The sequence below is a fragment of the Falco naumanni genome, chromosome 8 (assembly GCF_017639655.2).
Source record: "Falco naumanni isolate bFalNau1 chromosome 8, bFalNau1.pat, whole genome shotgun sequence".
Lineage (NCBI taxonomy): Eukaryota > Metazoa > Chordata > Aves > Falconiformes > Falconidae > Falco > Falco naumanni.
This window is the reverse complement of record NC_054061.1, coordinates 63511171-63533580: the sequence shown is the minus strand read 5'-3', so window position 1 is coordinate 63533580 and position 22410 is coordinate 63511171. Positions and strand designations below refer to the sequence as shown.

Below are 22410 nucleotides of genomic sequence, written 5' to 3'. Positions count from 1 at the left end.
GCACACTAAGCATGTTTAAACGACAGCGTAAGTACCAATACACGCGCAATTCACAGAAAAGAACCAAAACAAAGTTTTAAAGCTTCGTATAGATCAAGAGTGTTAATGACTTTCATAGCTTGACCTACTTTGGCATAGAGCCACATACGCTTATATCTGGAGCAGTTTGTCTAGCATTGTACAGAAGGGCTGAACAGCAAATTCCTTCCTCCTATTGAAGCCCAAACCAAAAGTGCCATGGGCTTCGGTATAGGAAGGATTTCAATCCCAGGGCTTTGAGAATAAGCCATGAGCTGGACAAGATTTACTTTGTATTTTGACGTACGTTAATTTAATATAGTTGCCAGCTGGCTATTCTGAAGGAGCAGTGTCTACAGAAACCCATTTAGTTGCCCATAAATTGGTACACATACATAATTTAGGAAACAGATGCAGAATACAAAGTAGTTAGGACTGATGAGCTCCTGGCTTGTGGGAAGATTTTGCCTTCCTGTGACTCAGAAACAAAAACAAAGCACGAGGTGGTGTCTCGTAATAACCTGGACCTGGATCACGTAAGAGTGGGTTTAACATGTCCATTCCTCCTGCCGTTGGCGTTACCGTGTTTCTGTTGGGCCATGATTCTGCAGCATTTCACATCACCGGTCCTCCGACAATTACTGTGTGTATTATAGGTTTTAATTTAATTTACGTTTTTTGTAACCAAGTTTTCCTACGAAAACGTTCCTGAATTCACCGTGATGAACAAAGTCAAGTGAAATTGCCGAAAAAGTAGGACACGTAGAGCTGCTTGCACCTACCCGCTCTCAGGCAGACAGGACAGCTGGCAGAGAAAATGGCCAAGGCTGGCTCCCCTTCCCGCTGCCGGCACCGGCAGGGCCAGTAACCGTACGTGAATGAAGAACAGCGACCGCCGTGCCGAGGCACCGTTCCGGCGGCGCGGCTGGCACGCAGCTACTGCCGGAGCACCGCGCCCCGGCCCCGCGGGAAGGCTGCTCCCCCGCCCGCTGCGGACTCTCCGCAGCCCCCCACCCGCAGCCCGCCGGGGCGAGCGGCTTTGTCAGCGGCTGCCCCGCGGAGAGCTCCCCGCCCCCGGCGCCGCCCAGGCCCGCGGGGGCTGCGGCCCGGGGCCGCCCCCAGCCCGGCCCGCCGGTGGCTGCAGGGGGATGCCGGCGCGGGGGCGGAGGCCGCCGGAGGGGGCGGGGGGCCCAGCCCGGCCGCTGAGGCGGCGCGGGGGCGGGGGGCGGCGCGGGCGGCCCTGCGCGGGGAGGCGCTCGCCCCGCCGTGGGCGCGGAGGGGCCGCCGCCGCCGGCGGGAGCCGCCTGCCGCAAGGACGGGGTGACTCCGGCCGCCGCCCGGCTCCGCAGCGGCGCGGGAGCCGCCCTCGCCCGGGGGCACCGCCGCGGGGCGCGGAGCCGCAGTGCGCGCCTCGGTGAGGTGAGTGGGGCGCGCCCGCGGGGCCGCCCGGGGCCGGCGGGGGGCGAGGGACGCGGCGGAGCCCCGCGGGGGACCGGGCCGCGGCGGGGCCGGCGCGGGGCTCGCGGCAGGTGCGGGGCCGTGCGGGCCGGGGCGGCCGCAGCCCCCGCGCCGCGCTCCGCTGGTGCGTGCCAGCGCCCGCTGCCCGCCCCGTCATGCGGGAGCTGCCGCGGAGCCCCGCTGCGCGCCCTCGGCCGCCGTGCGCATCGCTTCTGGGCCGTTCCATTGTAACTGCTGCCCTGCCCGGGGGACGCGTTCAGCGCTCCGCGTGCCGCGTTTGTGCCTCCGCTCGTTGTTGTCCCTCGCCATTTAACGTGCTTATTTATGTGTGGGGCTCTTCTCCAGATTTTACGTAGCCGTGTCCGTGGTGGGAAAGAAGGATCACTGCAGATTTCAAGCGTCTTGATTTCAAAACAATGGGGTTTAATGTCTGTTTCTATTTTCTCGTGTGCACGAAATACAGTGCGATGACAGTGAGGTGGAAAATAGGAAAAAAGGCTTGTATTCACGTTCTCACCATTCTGTGCATCTTTTTTGATGTGGAGATGTGTAATTTCTTTTCCTTCTTTTTTCCCTGTCTTAGTACACTTGTTTTTTTCTCTTAACCGTTTCTGACCGCGTCACTGCAAGCCGTGAGGGTATTTAAAAAGAAATAAATTAAAAATTCTTTTTGGGGCTGACTGATGTCAAAATAAAGTGAGTGTGGTATATGTAGATTAGTAACAGTTACATAATTTATTATCTCATATTTTATTACTGGATATATGTCAGGAGCATGGAGAGAGTATTTATAACATCTCCCTCTTTTTTTTTTTTTTCTTTTTTTTTCTTTTTTTTTTCCTCTTTTCTGGGATGCTGTGTGGCTGTGTGAGGGAGTGTTTGCACTACGATACATTGCATTGGAATGTCTCTTAAGAGATTCAGCCCTGTACCCAAAATCCCAGCAGGGCCTTACCTTGCTTCGCTTCATAAATATCCAGGGCTGCTTCCTGTATGTTCAAAAACTTCTTCTGTAGCTTTTTTTTCTTCTTTCCCCAACAATTACATTATTGTTTTGCTTCTTTAAAAAAAGTAAGTCCGACCATTATAAATATTTCAATAGTAATTATTCATAGCCCTGAAGAACAGAAAGAAATCTATGTCAGGGATGGTTTGAAAAACCCCTTCTTATATACAGGTGAGCAGTTCACCTAGTTCTTAGATGCCTTTCGAAAAAATTGTCCTTATTAGATGACAGTGTATGGTTGCAGCCCATAAGGTATGGTGTCATTATTAGCATGTGAAAGGAACAAACCTATTGCAGCCTTTCAATCACCTCTGCTGTTCAGGTTCTAAATTTCCAAGAATGTGTATGCTTTCATGTCAGCTGGAGATACCACAGTGGACGTTAGGTGCTGGTCCATGTACGTGTGTCTGTCTTTCTGTCCTCACGTCTTACGCTGGAATTTAAACGCAGTGCCTTAAAATGGGCTCTGACATTGCACGGAGCTCATGTGGTTGATTGGAGACCATTTTTAAAGTTACAGCTGGTAGTAGTTTAACTTCACAGAATCGTAGTTGAAAAGCCTTCTGTTCACCTGTCTGTATAAACAGCCTTCTGGTGGTGCCACTGCAAACTCGTGGTGTATCTTTCGGTCTTCTTAGCACTATGGAATTGGTGTGGGCTGGAGCACTTGCCAGGCTCCACAAGGACCCTCTGCCTTCCTTAGAGACCTATTTACTATCTTGCTATTTATTTTTGAAGTCGTTTTAGCTAATGGGTACTTTTCTTTGTTTTATGCTTCCAGTGCTTTTCCAAACCTGGTAGAATTCATAATGTTACGCCTTTAAGAAGCCCCTATGATAGTAGAGTGGCTGCTCGCCAGAAAAAATATACTGTTTTGTCAGATTTCCTGAGGAGAAAGAGAAATAATTTTGTGTACACACACCACCCCCCCCCCCCCTTTGTAAGATTAAATAGTAATGCCTGACTGGAATAAAAACACATTTTTTTTTCTTGTTTATGTGCCAGCATTCTTTAAACTGTAGCTAAAGCTCCAGTATGCTGCAAAATAAGGGGGCTTTCGGCGTATGGGACTCAATTGGCAGATTACATTTTTGAATAATGAAGTGGAATTCCTCTTCCATTTTTTCTTTTTTTTAATCCAAGTCGACATTTTTTCTTTGTTTTATTTTTTTAAAAAGCTCTCCTTCAGTCAGACAAACAGGATGCTTAGGGTATTGCATTTACTCCATTGGCTAATGTATACTGATACAAGGGAAATGGTGACAAAACACCTATTTGGATAATGTTACTTAATAATTGAAAACGAGATGTAAATATGTGCTTAAAATTAAGTAGCATGTTCAAAAACCCCTGTGTGAGACCATATCCAACAGCGCTGCCTTTCACAGTATGCTGTGCTCTGAGTAGCTAAGCCTAATTTTGCTTGATCCTGCTGCCATCATGCGTGGCACAGTCATACCTTTGTCTTCACATCATCCATTGCTGATCTTTTGGTCATATTACAAAGGGGGAGAGGCTAGAGTAAAGTTACTCGTTTACCAGTAGGAAGAGTATTACATTGCCCAACAGATGGAACTGAATTAAAGATTCTATATAAATAAAGTCCTCCAACCTAAAGGGAAAGGAGATGTACTCTTGCAACCTTGTGAGCCTGTGTTTTGGTGCTTTGAAGCTAATGGCAGTATATAACGTGTTTATCTAATCACATCAGGGCCCTTTGCAAGATGAAAATGAGATTAACTATTATTGTTACAAATTATTTTGATATTTTGTAAGAAAATGTATTTGTAAGAAAAGAAATAGACAGTGATAAGGGCCTCTGTGATGCTCCTCTGTGGCAGCTTGTTTGCGATCAGTTGGAATGTCAGTGATACTGAAGAAAAGGTTGAAAATGCCCGTTTCTCTGGCAGTGAGATCGACAGTGGTGATAAAGCTTTGTGTAGCATGGACATGTGTTACAAGGGCACCTCTTCATGGCATGAGATGCCAAGTAGAATGTGATCCTAGAATACCATAGTACTTGAAGAAGAGTTCAAGTAACACTCTATTATTTTTTTTTATTTCTTACAGAAATGTAGACATCAGTGTTTGAAACCTGTGTCTTAAAATCGATTACGTATTTGGCAAAATTAGCACAGTAGTTGCATGCTCTCCTCTGAGCATCTTGATAAAACTTCTGAGTCGTCGTGTTAAAAGGCTGCAGTCAAACTGTGAATTCTCACTGGGAAGTGCAAGCCCTGGACTGTTAGGCTGAGATGCAGTCACTCACGCTACAAGCGCACGTGTTCCAGCCAGCCTTCCAGCACCTAGGGATGGTATCGTTTCTTTTGATGATGTTGGTGTTAGGTTTCCGAGTTCTGCTGACAGGATGTGTGAATTCAGATTTTGAGGTAGATGGCTAGTCATAGCTTTCATATCTCTGTCTTTATTTGTGGAGAGCTGTTCCTTCTTCTCGTGATACTCTGTAGTACTGGGGAGAAAATTAAAAGTGACTGAGTCTAAATCTGGTTTGGAAATAGCCAGTTATGATGACTATCTTGATTGTACCAGTATTTTGTGTTACATTACATTTCCACAGTTCTGTGTCACAACTTGTGGGTTTTTTGATTGGAGAAGACTGGTAGGCCGACGCCAGTTGCTTAATGGACAGTAATACTTGTATTTTGTAATTTCTGCAGTAAATTTTCCCTCAAGTATAGTTTTGAAAAACAATAGATAATAATCATGTTTGAAAGACAGTTTTGAAAGATGAAAATATTGAAAGAGGATCTTTGAAGTGTAGTCATCAACCTTTCTACATGGTACGGTTGCAGCTTGTGTGTGTTCTGGAGAAGCAGTAATAATTAAAATTAATTTGAAATTGAAATGTGAATCCAGCATTATTTGTCCAAGAGACGCGATTAGTACAGTCAAGCCAAACTTAAATGATTGAAATAGTGCACTATTTGTCCTTTAGAACTAAGCAAGGACCCAAAAGTGGATGATTGATGGGTCATCTGAGCTGTTTGCTTTTGGGGGTGTTAAGGAGTCATTGTGACATGTTTAAGAATTTGGGGTTTTGTTCTTTGTATTGGCACTGGAAATGGGGAAAAAATCTTGAAAATAAAGACTAGGATGTTGAAATAAAAAAGTGTACTGTTGAGCTGGTGCTTCTTGATGCTGGCGTATAACAAATCATGAGATCAGCAGAGAAGCTGGGAAGTTCAGATTTCTTGAGGCACCTGCCTCTATTTGTTTGTGAAACTGTATGTACGCACATAATTTAGTCATTAAAACTTTAATAACATTGTCGCTATGCCTATATGCCTTCTATTGACCACCAGAGAAAGATATTAGGTAACAAAAATTAACATTTTGATAACAAGCCCACCTAAATATTGCATGGACAGTCAAATGTGTTTTGTTAAGTGCTGTGGTGGCCAGGATCCATTGGCTAGGATCCACTTGTAAAATGAGATTAAAAGTTTCTGTGCTTGACAAATACGATGTCATTAGTTTAAAAATTCCCTGAAGGCTGGGTATTGTAATTAGATGAGCCCAAAGCATGCAACAGTAAAACTCGTTTTCTTCCAGGAATGACCAGCAGCATCTTTAAAAAAAGAAAAGATTGACTGATCCTTGTCAGATAGAATAACCACAGTAAGAAAGAAGAGTTTCCCAGAAATGAATGTGACAGCTGAAGCCACGGCACCTCGTGGTGGGTGGAGTGGGTCAGCCACAGTCTGGTGGGAAGCAGCAAGGACTGTGAGGATCCTGCCGAAAGAACGTTTCAAAGTGATCGTTCACTAGGTGCTCCATATCAATGACTTCACTAAATTGGATATTATAGGTGCTGAGTATTGGCAAAATGGCAATAAAAAGTTACAAAACCAGCAACTCCCTTTGCATCCAAATTGTCACAAAAAGGCATATACCTGTCTTTGTGCAATTCCTTACCTTCATGCTCTCAAGAGCATGTGAGCTTCATAGTGCTAGGTTACAACGTTCCAGCTTCAAAAGGTGTGCTTGTTAAGCTGTGTGTTTTCTTTATTTAACATGCATTTTAAAACCAGCTAATCTGCTTGGTTGGTCTTGTTATTCTTCTGCTAGGTTACTAACTTGAATTATTTCGAGCTGGTAGTTTGATAGAAGTTACTTCTCCCACTAGAAATAAGAATAGAGATTGTAAACTTACCTCTTTAAAACGTAGCCATAGCTACATAAAAAACCATTAATTTATGCTGCTTGATTAATTGCTCTAATAAAAATGTCTACATTGTCTTAATGAACGTAAATATTGTTGTCAAGGGAGTAATTTCCCAAATATTTATATTGCATAGGAAAACACGAAAATTACAGATGTAGCTGTGGAGGGCTTTCTGGAACTTGCAGAACTTTTTGCTGGGTCAGTAAGGCTGTGGCTGTACCGGCTAAGAGCCTGAGCTTGAATGCTGTCCCGTGTTGGTGGGCTCCTTGGCATGCTTTTGGCCAGTGTCAGCAGCCCAAATGAGGGACAAGTCAGGGAAAGGCATGGACCAGGGACTATCCCAAAATGGGCTATGGGTAAGACAGCCCTGTTTTGTGAGGGAAGAGCGTTTAATGTGTGCGCTGTACTGCATGGCTTCAGCAGCTGTTTCCTGGCCTGTTCTGCATAGGAGTGCAGATGTGGCCATGAAGGTGCTTCTGGATGTTTTTGGATGAGAAGAAGCTCCCGTTGCCTGCAGTTTACCTACAGAAAAACAAGAAGCCACTGTCATTCATGAGAAAGCAACACTTAAGAAAATTCATTGTGTGTCGTTTCTTATTTGTGTGTCTGTTTAAAAAAAATAATATATATACACCCCACCCCTATTGTTTCATATAACAACTAGCTTCTCGTGTTTTGAATAATACCATGTTGAGTAATGTCCAGATCTTCCAGAAATGCTGTTAGGGTCTTGTAAGCAGGTACATCAAAGTATCAGAACTAGAATAAATGTACAAGTTCTGGTCTTACATGGTAGTTTTGTCTCAAATGTTCACCTGAACAATCTCTGAGTGTGTAGCTATGATGCCACTTCTCTGTTTCATCTCCTAAAAAGTGTTTTGGCTTTCTTAGAATGAAGTAACTTCCAGCAAAATGTAACTTAAACCTAGCTCAAAGTTTATAAACACATTCTAGTAACTTGAGTAAATGTGTATTATGAACTTGCGCTGAACTTGAGTAAGTATATGTTATGTTGGATTGTTAAGGGTGACAGGTTGTTATTATTCATTATGAAACTATTAGTTAATGTAGAGAGCCACTGTAAACACCATGGTGCTGCTGCTCAGCAGTTGTAAATTGTCGTGCTCCTTCATGTTCCACAGAATTCTGACAATTCCCACTTTATGCCTTAGTTTGTGTCACATGTTTAGTTACGCTGAACAGTTCAGATACATATTAACAAATATATAACATCTATACCAAAGATGCTGGCTTTTCTTTTGAGGAAGGGAGGTGGGGGTTTTTCCCCTCCTTGGGCATCGTGTGAAATAAAGGTAAAATACGGGTAAATAAAGTCAAATTGTCATATTTTATGTTCTTAGAGGTGGCCTAATTGTTGGTTTAAGATTTTACCCTTGTTTCCTTAATTGAATTTGGGTGGATGTTTTTTGTTTGTTTACTGTATTGAGGTTGATGTGTTAATTTTGCCTTGTAGTCTTGAAAATACTAATTTCTAGTGAGATTCTGTGTTTCACAGTGACTCACTGTTTTGGAAGAAACATTTGCTTTTATGTTGTTTCATTTCATCGTAACACTGATATTTATACTAACTGCAAAAACATAGACTGAAGTACTGGATTTCTAGCTAAGGTAAGTTAATAGGTAAAAGGCTTTGGTTTAGATACACTACAAAAAAGTCTGTTTTTGACTTCTGTTGAACTTAAAACATGTTTGCCTCATCACAATAGGATAATGCACTAACTGAAACAATCAACTGCGACGGCTTTAAGAACATGAAGTCGGGAGGTTTTTAAAGCTTGCTTATGCTTATCTCAGGTTGTAAAGAGTTTGAGGTACTGTAGATACAAGAGGTAAGTTCAGCACCTCTTGGCGTAAGCTTTGTCGGTTGTCAGCTAGCTGTACAGAGAGAGCCCTTTATTAAGGGGGAAAAAAATTGCTTACAAGTTTTGTCTCTTGCTTCTATAGACAAATTTATTTCTATTGCATTTCTTGATTATAAGTGGGTGGGGTAAATGAAGTCTACAAGGAGGACTAATACGTGTATTTAATGTTTCTCTTTAATTTGATGGGAGAACTACCATATGTTGGCACAAAAGAAGCCTTTCTTTTAATCTTACAACTGGTTTTTTTCTTACTGTAAATTGGTCATTCCTATACTGCCTTCCCCCCCCCCCCCCCTTCAGTGACACAGTCCGTCTTGTAGTGTTTATTCAATGAAGAAAATGTAAGCGTCTGGTCTTGTGCACATGTCTTCTTTCCAAAGTTCGTGGTGTTATTGTTGCCCTGTAGGTGCTTTTCTTTCTAACGCTCAGATAAAAATGCAAGCCCAAAGAATGGGAGGCTGCTCTGAGGGAACAAAACACAAGCACTGAAAAACTTTCAAGTACTCGATCTGGAAAAACAGAGGTTCTTTTCCTCAAATCTTCAACGTAATTTCAGGGTTTTTGGTGAGGCTCTAATTTGTGGAAACTTCTCTGACAGGTTGTGATTTTTAAATCAATGGTATCCCTTCAGTAATGCATAAGACAGTGTTGGCTCTCTGTATATTAAACACTTTGTTAACTAAAATATGCATTCGTTAACCACATGTGAAATATTTTTAAAAATAATAGAAGCAGTTTTCGTAGGTATGGGTGACGAGTTCAGTCTTCCAGATGTCACAGAAGTAAGAAAAGCCTGGTGCAAGTCATATATCTGAACTTCATTAGCAAAGGAAAAGTGTGTTGACTTAGCGTCTTAGCTGATTGTATGTCATTTGGAAAACGAAAAGCAGTATTGAAAGAGTAAAGGATTTGGCTTTATACTGAATATGCTTCATGACTTGTGATGTAGGCTGGAAGTCAGCTGCAAGCAACCTTTATTTTTCAAATAATTATTTTGATCGTGGTTTGCAACCCTAACATAAATTAATTAACGTTTACTCATATAAGTAGCCCCATGAAAAATCAATATCATAATCATTCCTTGTTAGTACAGAAGTGGTTGTTAAGTCCCTCCCTGCCCCTGCAGTCTTGACAGCAGCTGGGGCAGGACGATGAGGTCTGTGCAATACCACAACAGATCCTGATTGTGTGTCTTCTTGCTGTTGTGGGTGGCTTTTCCTTTTATTGCTTCTCTGTCCAAAATACATTTTAAATGTAAACCTCATTTATTATCTCTTGGGAAACGGGTAATAAAATCTTTTACTTTCAGATTGATGACCTAAGTCTAATGCAGATTTGAAGCCTAGAAATTCTGTCTTCTAAGTGAGGAGAAATTAAGGGACGTTCTGCATCCTGTCGGGGAAAAAATTAGTCTTTTCAGCTGAGTTCTGTACTTAATAATTTGAATATGGGAAACTGGTCTTGTGTGTAACACTATTGTATTTTTTTGATGTTTTCAAACTTACAGAGATTTACTGAAAAAGGAGACACTTGTAGGCCTGATTCTGGCTAATGTAAATGGGCATAACACTAAATTGGGCTACTGTGATTTACGCTTCCTAAATCAGGCCAAGTACAGTTTAAATTAAGTGGATTAACAGCATGTAATCTGCTTTGATTAGTGTATCTGATCAGTTTTTCCTTTGATCTGTGCAGTGTACTAAGGAACTAGTTTAAAACTTCGGTCTGTCTTCCAAATTGTAGTTTACTACAGAACGCCCCCCCCCCCCCAAAGTATTGCATGATACGTTCACATTTTCTGTATATGGGGAAAAAGTTTTCTTGGATTAATATTGTACTTTCCAGCCTACTTGCTGGGTATCTGTATTACTGCACATACTCTGTCACCTTTCTAAAACCTTAGATAATGCAGTCTTAACTGAACTTGACTGGAGACGTTTTGTCTCATTAAAATGTAAATGTAGGTAATCATACTTCGCATTTTTTTATCTCTTCACTTACAAGTTCAGTTCTTGTTGTTAAGTTACCTGGAATTAAAAACAGTTGATGCATGATGTCTAGAGCATGTAGTTAGGTGCTATAGCCACGTCTTCATCTGCAGGTGGTATTTTATTTATCTGTAGTTTGTATTAAATAGCATGGCTAGCAGTGTTACTGAGGTGAAGAGAATACCACTTAATTTACCGTTAGCAGGCACTGAATGTGTAAGAGTGCAGACTGTCTGCTTTTTTTTTTTTTTTTGACAGCAGTGTAGTGTGGATTTAAGTATTTATCCGTTATTCATACATGGAAAGGACCCAAGGAATAAAGAGTTACAAGTGTTTATAGCACTGTTCCTCTTGGACCAAGCAGGAAAAATTCTTGTATAGTCATTTGCAGTGGAAAGAATGAGTTGGACTGTGAACTATCCCCTAGGTGTGCCATTCCGGCACAATGCAATTAGCAAAGCCCAGGATTAACGCTGAAAGAACTGGGGTTAACAGTGCTCTTGGCCATAAGGATTCAGTGGAGCAGTCTTCCAAATCAGATCGGTGAAATCTGAACTACAAATGCTTCCAGACTTCTGGTTTTGAGAAGGCTCTTTCATGACAAATGATGTCTCAACGTGAAAAGCTTCCTCTTGTTGTCACCCTTATCTTGCTTTCAAAAAGCACGCAAATAGAAATGCTACCCTAAACAGTGCTTTTGTTTCTTAAATATGGCAACTGCCCTTAAATCTGTTCAGGACTTCACTATTGCTTTTGATTTACAAACGCTGTAATGTTGGTCTTGGTGGTGGCATAAAGCCCAAAGACTAGAGCATAAATCCTCCTGTTTGCTGTTGAAACTTAGGATAGGGAAGTAATGCATCTCCAAAACACCTTCAAGCTTCAAAAGCACCATACCTTCACAGAAATAATATTCTATAAAGAGTTATGCCTGACATCCGATTCTTGAGTGACAGTTCAACCATTATGGAACTGATCATTCTAAATTCAGCTTGCTTATTGTAAGAGTCCAAGTGATTGTATGTAATATCAGATCTGAGATTGTTTTCCCCTCTAATTATCATTAGTGTGTGTTTTAATGTGGCGTTTTAATTACAAACCCACAGAACTTTAATCAATTTAACCACAGAACAAAAACAAATTGCATTTTAAGACTATATATTCTGAAATGTCATGTTTCCATTATCTTTAAATTATTCTTTTGATTCCTTCCTTTGAAGTTTTCCTGTCTTATCATCTTGTATGTCCCAAAGCACTTTATCTTCTGATTTCCTTCCTTCGCTGATTTTTTTTCTTTTTTTTTTTTTTTTTTTTTTTTACCTTTCTCTCTCTATTAGTTTTGTCTTCAGGCATCTCTGCAGCTCTCTTGTCATTTTCATTCCTCCCCAGACATCCAGTAATTTTTTATTTCTTTAGTTCTGTGCCTACACATTCATTCTCATGGTCTTGGTCATCCTTTTCTTTCTTGTCCTTTCTAGTTTAGTAAGGATGGAAGTCTGGAGAGTGAGGTGAAGTTTGATTACCCTTGAGTACAGTAATAAAATAAAAATAATATTTAAAAGGATGTATTCTGGCTGTTGCAGGCACCTCTGGAGACAGCCGCGGGACTGAGAAAATGTGAATTAAAAGGATAATAAGGGATGTGGTTAGGATGCAGCTCCCTCTCCGCTCTGCCTGGTCTGTAACAGGTGATTTGGGTCGCATTTTTATATCAATTGCAGAACTCTGCCAGTGCTCTAAGTTTTCTTAAAGATAGTGAGTCTGAGAGCCTGAAAGGCCTTGATGTCAAATTTTCTCCCATGTCTCAGGAAAGGGTGGCACATACTAGCTTTTTCTTTCACCTCTAACAGCTCCGGTCCATTGGCAATAAGGAGGAACATTTACTTTATTTTTTTTTTTCCTGTCTTCCTTAATGGAAGAGAGGGATGCTGTCTTCCAAAATATGCAACGAGGAAATGGAGCAAAGAGTGATTGGGATCGATCTGCAAACTAATTTTCTGCAGGTATTCATATGTTTTTTATCAGTTTTTTATCAGTTGGAGTAAGTTTTACTGTTTTTTTTTTTCATAGAACATAGCTATAAATGATTAAGGGTAAGACACAGATGACACATATTTATTTTTTTTTTTAGTTTCTTCAAAAAACTAAAAATACAGTGGTATGCCCACGCACAGAATACTAATTTTAGGTTGAGATTATTTTAGCAAAATCATGGAATTGTTGGAGACGTTTCTGAGCTGAGAACAAATTTGTAACATTTTTACAATGTTTTCTGCATACAGTATTTTTTGAAGCATCATCAAGAAGTGATCCTTGATGCTTTATTAGGTTTGGAAAAGTAATTTTATCAGAAGCCAGGAGTGTGAGCAATAAGCAAATTTAAGTCATTTATATGTACTTAAGCAGACGTAAGGGTTGCAGAAATATTTGCTGCATGTTAGTGGTGCTTCTACAATTCCTGAATAATGAAAACCCTTTTCTGTTTCTTTTAGGACAGTGGTGCTTTAATTGCATCTGGTCTTGAAACGCCTTGATACAGGCTGTTATATTTGTTTGAATTACTGGAAAAAATAATTCCTCTGGCACCATGTCCAGAAACCTTTTGTACTCTCATTTGCTTTGTTATCTTTGAATATTATGATTAGTATCAACACTTAGAAACTCTACACAGGTTAACTTCACTGCTGTAACTGATCCTACTGAAATGTGTTGGTGCCTAAAATTCTGAGTTTTGATCCTTTTTGGCTTTCCTGTCTAATGGTCTTGTTGAAGTTGGTTGCAGCAAAGAATTTCAAAAACAGCTGTATAAGGATTTCTGGTCATTAACTTCTGTCAGTGTCCTCTGTTATTTCAGTGCGTCTGAATTCATGTGTTGCCCTTCGATTGTGGCTCTCTTCATTTGAGGCACAAAATTGTAGGTTATGCTCTTGAATTTCTGTTGTATTTGATGAGAATTTGGTACTGGGTAATGCCTACTGAGCTGCAGCTATGTTTTGCGCTGAAAAATAACATACCAGGTATATAATTCATCACAAGATGATCAGATAGTAAAATTAGAATACCCTTTCTTTTGGAAATCTATGGAGGCAAACAAGCAGTTTCATGGGAGATGAACCAGTTTTGCAAAATCAAAGGCACAAGTCACAGTTTCATTGTAAGGATTTGGTATAGCTTGGTACAACTGTAGGGCAACACAGTGTTACTGAGTTGCCAGTTAACGTCTTCGTTTCACTGTTAACACATTCAGAAGAGAGCTGGGCTTTGCAGAAAGAAGAAGAGAAAAAATATGTGTGTCAAAATGCAATTAAATATTTAGCCGTAATTGTTTTGTCTGGAGAAGACTCTGGCAGTTGCATAAGCTATGTGTTGGATGTGTATCCATCACTAGTTGTACAAACTGCAGTACGTACGGAAGTGTACTAAGGTGGAAGGCAAGTTAACCTGTATAAATGCAGTGCATTTCAGCGTGCCATGTGAGAAACACAAAGTGAAAGATTGATTATATAGAAGAAGGAAATGCCAGAACATGAGCACTGATGCAGTTACTTGGTGAATTTCCTGGTAGCGTTATCATAGATTATGTTTCATTTCTCTGTGTGTGTGTCCCCATCATCAAAATAGCTGCAAAATATCAAATTAACAGTGTTATTAAACCTGCCTGATTGCTGTTTCTGCTGTAGTTACCGCTACTGTTTTCTTCCCGTTTTCTTTCTTCTCCACTGTTGATGTGTGAGAAAGAAATTACTCTGGATTGTCTTTACAGTTAAAATATGTTCATTTGAGTGCAGGCAGTCAGTATAATTTTTAGGGAAATTACTGATTCACATTGGGAGCGTCTACCCATCCCCTGAAGTACTGCAGTTGTCCGAGCTCCTTGTGCTTTCCAAATGCTAAGTAAACGGTTCTTTTAAATCACCATAAGCATCTTTTTAAAAGCAAACAAACAAACCCAAACAAATAGTAACAAAACAACATTAAAAAACCACAAATGAAATACAAAACCCACCAAGAGATAAGTTGCATTGTATTGCGCTGCATTCTGAAGGTGATCCAAGATGGACTTGCTGTGGTTTGATGCAGTAAAATTCCACCTTCTAAAGTGGCTTTTCTGTTTTTCATTCTTCCCTTTGAGAGCTGAGGGTGGAGATCTTGACATGTTCCACGTAGAAAGGAAATCTCTGAAGTAGCTTTCTCCTGGCACGTTCGTGGTCGTGGAGAACAGGAACGTGGCCTTGAAGTGAAGCTTGTGCAGTGCAGGGAGCCTGCTGTATGAGTCAGCTTTGCTTCTGTTGCTGGTGGTGGAAGAGCTAGCTGATTGGGTGGGAGTGTGTATGCAATATATTTGGGATCTAGGGAAAATAAAAAAAACTTAATGGGAAGAAAAGAATTAAAAAAATGTACTTCTACAAAACGGATTGGGTCATGAAGGTCAAAGAACAGCACATAGGAGCATCAGACGTGTTGAAAAGAGTAGCAGTTTAAGAAGAATCAAGTTTGTGGTAAGCCTTAATGAATCTGCGTATCTTCTTTTGTTTTCATTAAAATCCTGGAGTGCAGGCTAACTTAAAAAAAAATAACAATTGTATGTTTTATTGCTTAACTTCTTAGGAAGTGGAAATGGCCATTATTTTGGTAAATGGATGGAAATTTTGTCAGGTTTTATGGCTCAGAAAGAACCTCTGACATAACATTATCTTGAAACTCTCAACAGTACCAGCCCCCTAAATTACAGTGTCTTACCCTGCTCTTCCTATAGTCATTAAACCGGCAGGATTACAAATTTTGTTGCTCTTTCAGCAACTGAAGAACATCAGCATCAGAAAAATAGAGACTGATAGCTTGTTCTTCTAGTACAGAGGTCAGGAGACCTTATACTTTATCTATAAGGTTAAAATCACAAAAGTATTTTTAAAATGTACTGTTGACATCTGTAGGAATTTCAGAATGACTGAAGAAGAATATAGTAGACCTAGACAAAGATGTTAAGAAGTATGAAATAGCTTTAATGAAATTAAGCTGAGGAGTTGTCTTTTAAATCTTGTTAAAAAAGGCAAATGAGAAGGATATGACAAATACATACAGAATCATGGAAATATTCATGGTATCATGAACATACAGAGAAACTGAATAGATTTGTGTGTGGGGGGGTTCCTCCCATTTTTCAGATAGTGTAAGATCTAGGAGGAGGCATCTAGCCAAACCATCATGGAACAAGCATTAAGAAAGCATAATTAATTCATACTTGTCATAAAATAACGTGGGAGTCAAAGCCAGGTACGTTCCATGACAGTAATACTCGGAAACGGCTCAGAGCAGTGCACAGACGTGGCAGGATTTGGGGCGAATCGGAGGTGGAAGATGCAGCTTATACTGAGTGAACTGGTAAGACTGGGAGTTGGGGGAATAAACAGGCTTCTGAACATACAAGTCCTTTTTCAGACTTCAGACAGCAGCATCAATCTTTGAAACTAATTGTATGTAGAAAATAACAGCTCGGAGTTTAACTTGGAAGGTGAACTTACTACTAGGAAGTTGATCGGGTACATCAGAGAGAATGTTGTCAGAGCCAAGAGGGTCTGTAAAGGATACCTGCCGTTCCTTGTTTGCAGGCAGAGCTGACTGTTGCATTTGTTAAAGGGAGAAGGATTTACACACTCCGGCTGCTGGCATATTTTAGTTCCCTCCTTGTCTGTTTGTGGCTGGTTGCTTTGTGCTTATCAATATTTCGTAAGACTTTAGATCATTCAGTATGCTTCTTTTTTCGTTTATTTCCCCCGCCCCCCGTTGGCTCTTCACAGGACAGACAACTCTTGAGTTTTGCTGTTGGAGTCTGTATGGGTGGCTGTACAGTTCTGGAATTGATATCGTTGCCAAAGTGAGAACATTGAAGGATACAGGAAATATATGTAATATTTTGTAATTATTGTATTTTCAGTTGCATGGCTGTTACTGTGTTCTCCTCTGCAGTTTCAAGAGGATAATTGAATAGCCTGATGTTTTGAAAAATACCAAGGCATACGAGTAACAGTTCACAAATACTAGACACGCCTGATGTTTTCTTCCATTAGATAGCATGAAGTGGCCCATGTGATTATGGCTATGGGGATGTGTTAAACTGTAATGGCTGTGTTCAAGGCCAGTCCTTAATGCAAAAGCGAGGGAAAGGAAGAGGCAGAATTTGAGTGAAAATCCGTGTAACTATTGGTTCCCCAAAGCTACCCTTAAAACCAGAAAAACAAATTGACTGCTGTTGCGGTGAGAACCTTTTATTCTTTATATGCTTCGCTTTCAGTGTGGAGGCTAAATGATACGTGCTTTGGAAATACTGTTTTATGTCAATGCATTCATGCAGTAATTCTGTGTAAGGGAAGACTGCACTGCTAGAGAAGAGCTTTGGGTAATCTAATCACATTCCAGCCCACTGACAAGTTGCAGGTGGTGCTCTGGCTGCTGTTCCAGAAAACAGTGACTCATGACCTACAGCAGGGCTAAGACATAGGTAGGCCCACATTGTGCTGAGTTTTAGTTGAACTAAGACATGCGTTTGCATTTTTTCCACAATGTTTTCTAGACAATTAAATGCACTCAGCTGTGATTCAGTAAATGTTGTTTTTTTGACAGAGCTGCCAAGCTTGTTAAAATACTTCTGGATTCTTTAAGAGAAGCCTTTAAAATGCTTTATAGAACTTACTATGATTAATTATTTTATGAGGTGTTTCAGAATAAGGAAAACAAATGTGAGGAAAAACTGGCTGAAAGCAAAAAATAAGCAGCTACTGTGCTTGGAAGGAAAGGTAAATAGGGTTAATTTAAGCGTTTTGCACTTGAGTTCATGAAGACTGTTGGCTTACAGTACTGTTATGACATGCAAAAATTTGCTGCAGATGTGGGTGAGAATTTTTGTTGTATTGCAAATTGTCTTCACCGAGAAATCTTGCTTTGTGTTATAGGATGCTTCTAGTGATTTGGTGAGATTTTCTTGTAAATGGATTGTAATTTCTGTGAATGTACTGGTAGTGCACACCGCAAAGATTAGCCCATACAGTTGTGGAGATGTGATACATATAGGTTAGTCAGTATGGACCATCACCCAGTGCAAGGACGTCGAGAAAGTTGGTCTTGTCAGTTGAGGACTTTGAGGCAGTGGGAAGGAGACATAGGGTTAAATGACTTTTTAATTAAATCCAAATCTAATGACCATGTCAAATCATCACTTAGTCTGTTGAAGAGTCCCTATGTTTGTCAGCTGTTATTGGCATGTTAGCTTTAATTAACAGGCTAAAAATAATTAAATAATGCATTTATTACTACTTTGTTCTAGTTTTATGTTTCTTGATTTCAACTGTTGATTTTTGGGTTGAGCAGCATTGTATAATTGTTTCCTCTTTCAAAAACAAAGAAAACTGGTCCTGTTTAAGTAGACAGAATATACTGGTCATACAAGGTAGTGTGTTTGAATACAAACGTAAAAGCAGACTGAGTAGAAGAGGCTGGATTTTTGCATGCTGTCATTCTCATGTTGTCTCAGTTGGAGAATACAGTGCTTCATATTGTTGAGAATCAGTCATATCAAAGTCATCGTGTGCCACTTGATTTCTTAAGCCTTTCTGCAATGCAGTTTTATTTCATGGTTACTTTGACAACATTCCTCAGTGTTTACATTTTAAGTACTTTCATATATACACTTGGCTCTTCCCTATAATGAGTCCAGTATACAATATTTAAAACCACATTTTCTAGCTTTGATGGGTCCTTGTAGGAAAAAGCCTATTGTAATTTCTTTTTTTTTTCTGGTTCTGTGTTTTCATACTTACGTGGTCACACTTCCTTGACTCTAATATAGAAATGTTCAGTCAGTACTGATGTTCACATCGCTGGTTGGTAGGGGCACATGATTCACATGGTAGGTTCACATGATTGGTAGGGGCAAGTTTGGACCTTCAATACCTGGTTGATCTCCAAGGCGTTTAGTCTTAATAGGGACATGGAAAAGAAATGTTGGCATTCATCTACAATGTTGCTTGTATGATGGGCACAGCATAAACCATGCTCCCTTTGAAAAATTGATTTCTTGTTTTAACTTCTCAGGATCATCTGCTACAGAGCTTAAGCTAACATAATATTGTTGGCTTAAAGATAGGAGGACTGTGATTGTCCTTTTTTCCAGGGAACACATGAAGTATATAGGAACATTTTGTAATCATAAGAACTTGTGGTGACATCATGGCTATACACGACTTGCGTTTAAATTTTCACATCAGTAGCTATTTAGGAAGATGTGTATGTGAAATTAAGTGTGCAGGTAGCTTGCTATCAGAGACATGTTTGCATTTAATGTCATTATAAGGCATTTATATTAATAATAGTTTTCAGAACAAGAAATTCTAAGAGGGAATTTATGTAAAATAATCTTCCTTTACGAAAGGGAAAAAATGTTTTAATAAACACCGTGTGTATTCAGACTCTGGCTTTGATGTGCTTTTCAGGAAAAAGTTGGTTTTAATTCAAGTACCCAGATTTGTAGGGCTACATAGTTGAACTTTGTTTCATAAAATGAAGGCAGTCTTAAACGGTTTTAAAACATATTTCTGATATAATTAACCTTTAGGCATCAGAGGGGAACTGCAAATCAAAAGTTAAATTTCATGCGTGATTCTGATAGAAAGGTGTCTGACAGAGAGGGTATTGCACACTTAATTTTAAACCGTATCTCTCAGACTTCTTCCCTTATTTTCTTATGGACCTTGCAGCCAGAGGCTTAGTGAAGGACTGGGGTTTTGCGCAATAGATTTTTATTTAAAAGTGTGTCGTGTACTTTATTAGCCTTTAAAATGTAGTTACGTCTGTGGTAGAAATGTGGGACTGAAAATTAGTGGCATTACAGCAAACGCTGGCGAGAAGGGAAGAAGATATTTTCTTGTCCTGAAAAAAGTTGCCGAAGAATTGTGGGCCAAATTTGAACACTAAGCAAGAAATCTGACTGTTTTGTAGTGGAGTGTATTTCAGACCTGAGCTGTTTTGAAGATGAAATCTCAAATCAGTATTTGAAGATGAAATCTCAAATCAAATACAGAAAAGTACTGAAGCATGTTTTTCAGTCTGGTTTGCAGAATGCTGAAGTGCTTAGTTAATTTCCATAGATGCTTAATCAGATGCTTGAGGGAGAGCTGCAGTTGCAGATGTTGAGAAATTTAAGTCAGACTCCTTCCTCTGTTGAAAATCAGCTCTATTTTTACAAAATAGAATCTGTAGATTATCTTTTAAAAGCAAGTTCTTATAAGGATTCCCCCCCTCCAGAGAAAAGGTTTTAGATCAAATAAAGATGGAGCATTTCCTGTTGGAATGGAGAAATACGAGTTTATGGACAAAATGAACACTAGAGCTTTCAATCTTTGAAATTGCTATTGAAGACAAACACAGACATGTTTAGTGTGTTATTAATCAGAATATTCTTCTACATACTATTTCTTGCTGTTTGCTGTAGACCACTGTGTATATAAATGGTAATATTTTTTCCAGGTTAAGCTTTATTCGTATTACATGTGCAATTTCTGATTGACTCGTGCCTTATGTGTAACTCTCTGAAGTGCAGGGGAATGTTTTTGGTTGGTTGGTTGTTCAGGTTTGGTTTTTTTTTGGTGATATTTGGGATCTAAGGGGATTATTGGGGCTTTAGCCTGATCTTGGGAAAATGAGTAAATCAGTGTCAATTTGGTTTCAGGCAGGTGCTATACTAACCACAGTGGCATTAGACTGAACAGTTGTGTGGTTAGAAACCAGAAGTCAGTAATGCTCAGGGCCTGTCTGTTGCACGGGATATCTTCAGATGATCCATGTAACAGAGAAAAGCAAAATTTTTATTCAACTCCCTGCTGAAAACACATGCAAAAATGCAAACCAAAGGTCTAACAGTCTAACTGGATGAAATAATGTGTTCCTACACCAGATCTGGTGATCTGCTTCAGTCAAGTGATCCGTGTTTATTTATATGTTTGTTTAAAGCATTCTGCAGTTTATCTGGGAACATTTGTCTAAGCAACATGGTTTGTGGTTAAAAGGTACCACCTTCTCCCTGTGGCTCGCAAACGATGAGTAAAGAAAAGTATCTGTAGATCAAGAGATGCAGACCCCAGAAAGAAATGCTGTTCATTTCACAACCTTTATATAAATTCTTCCAAAGATAAATTAAAAGCTTTTGCTTTACAAACGTTATCAGGTGACAAAGATTCTGCCTGATGGTAAGCCTTGCATTTTTTGCCCTCTGTCTTTCCCAGTAAAGTGTTCCAAGGTTCAGCTGCATTCACTGCTAGGAAATTGCGGACTGTTTCAAGGTTGAATTGATCTGGCTTTTAATAGCTGCTGGATCCTATTGCGTTACCATCAGCAAGGTTGAAAAGGTCTTGCTACCAGATCTCCTTCTCTGTAAGTGCTTATGTCTGGTAATAAAATCACCTCTTGGCGTCTTCTCTTTGTTTAGCTGAAAAAGACAGGGCTCCCTAAGACTTCAAAAATGGAAAAAGTAGATGGCAGAGGAAAATAAATGGTGAATGGTGATGGTGATCAGAACGTAGGAGGTAAAGCAAATAAGATGACATTTATGAAACGTCTCCCACTTCAGAGACAGAAAAATTGTCTGAGAAAATCTAATTAGACGTTTAGGTCCTTTCCCAGGTCCTTGAAGTCCTTCACAGCATGTGAAATGGTGCCTGCCATGCCCCGTGGTGCTGGTGTGGATCTTGGCCAAGCACTGCACTGCAATTTTCAGTGACTACTTTCAAGCAATTATCATAAAACAGGAAAGTGTTTAATATGAACTTACAGTTTGGCTGAGACACTGGGAATGATGCTTCTTTGAATTAGTATTTAGGATATCAATCCATGTGTTTTATTAAGAAAAACAACAGAAATACCATATTCAGTATATAAAAATGTTTAAATGCTCTTTCCCCTCCAACAGTATTGACTTCCCATTTACATCTGTATCCAGCGTTGATTTAAGCTCTAGTTTTGTGACCACTTCTATGCAGATTTCCATTACATTCATTATGGATGTGCAGAGTCTGCTTGCACAAAAAGAGCTGCAGTGTTGTAATCCTCTAAATTTAAGGACTTGTAAGGTAACAGAGGAAGGGCTAAGAATAGCTCTAGGAAAACTGCGATTGAAGGTTGCTACTAGCAGAACCATTCATCCAGCCTGCAGCCCACCCTGGGTGCTTTGCAGCTGTGCCAGAAAATACGCTGCAGGAACGATGTGGACGGTGGTGGCCTGTTGCCTGTTTCTTGGCTCAACTTCAGAACTAATCAGGAGGTGTGCATGTGCACATGGTCTCTGGCAAAATACCCTTTTTGGAAGCGTTGGGTGCGGGCACGTAACCCAGTAATGTGTATGTACAGATTTTGGTGGTTGCGTACAAGTTCAAGAGACAGGAGATGCAGCATTTGCACTTGTATTGATGCTGGAAGAGTCTGGAGTTTCTTGCCTGGTCAGGAAGACTGGATATACTGTATTCTTCTGCTGAGTGCAGATCAAAACTTTTTCTAGTGTTGTTGGATGAGTTAATACACAGCTTCTGGGGAGGTGAGATGCAGGATTTGATGAGTGAATTCTCCAGCCTGGGTCACGCAGGGGGGGCAGATTAGTGAGGCTGAATTCTGTCCCCAGAAGCTAATTCTGTGGTAGCTGCTACATCTTCCAGGATCGACCTGTGCATGGCCTTTGTACAGTTTTCAAGTGTCATCATTTGTGTTTCCCATATTTTAAAATTTATTTACTGCTTTCCTCTATTTTCCTTGTCATTCCTTCTACTGGCTTTCCTTTTGTGTCCTTTTGGCTTTTGCAAGTTATTATTAGCTCTGATTCTGTTGGTGTAA

At 40.2% G+C, this 22410-nt stretch overlaps 1 protein-coding gene across 1 annotated transcript in view; it reads left to right on the top strand.

The window, feature by feature from the left end:
• The first annotated feature begins 1270 nt into the window (after positions 1-1270).
• HECW2 (HECT, C2 and WW domain containing E3 ubiquitin protein ligase 2) overlaps positions 1271-22410 on the top strand; it is a 168146-nt gene continuing 147006 nt past the window's right edge. The window contains exon 1 of the mRNA XM_040602976.1: positions 1271-1437. The gene's annotated coding sequence lies outside the window, so the exon portion shown is untranslated. The remainder of the gene's footprint in view (positions 1438-22410) is intronic.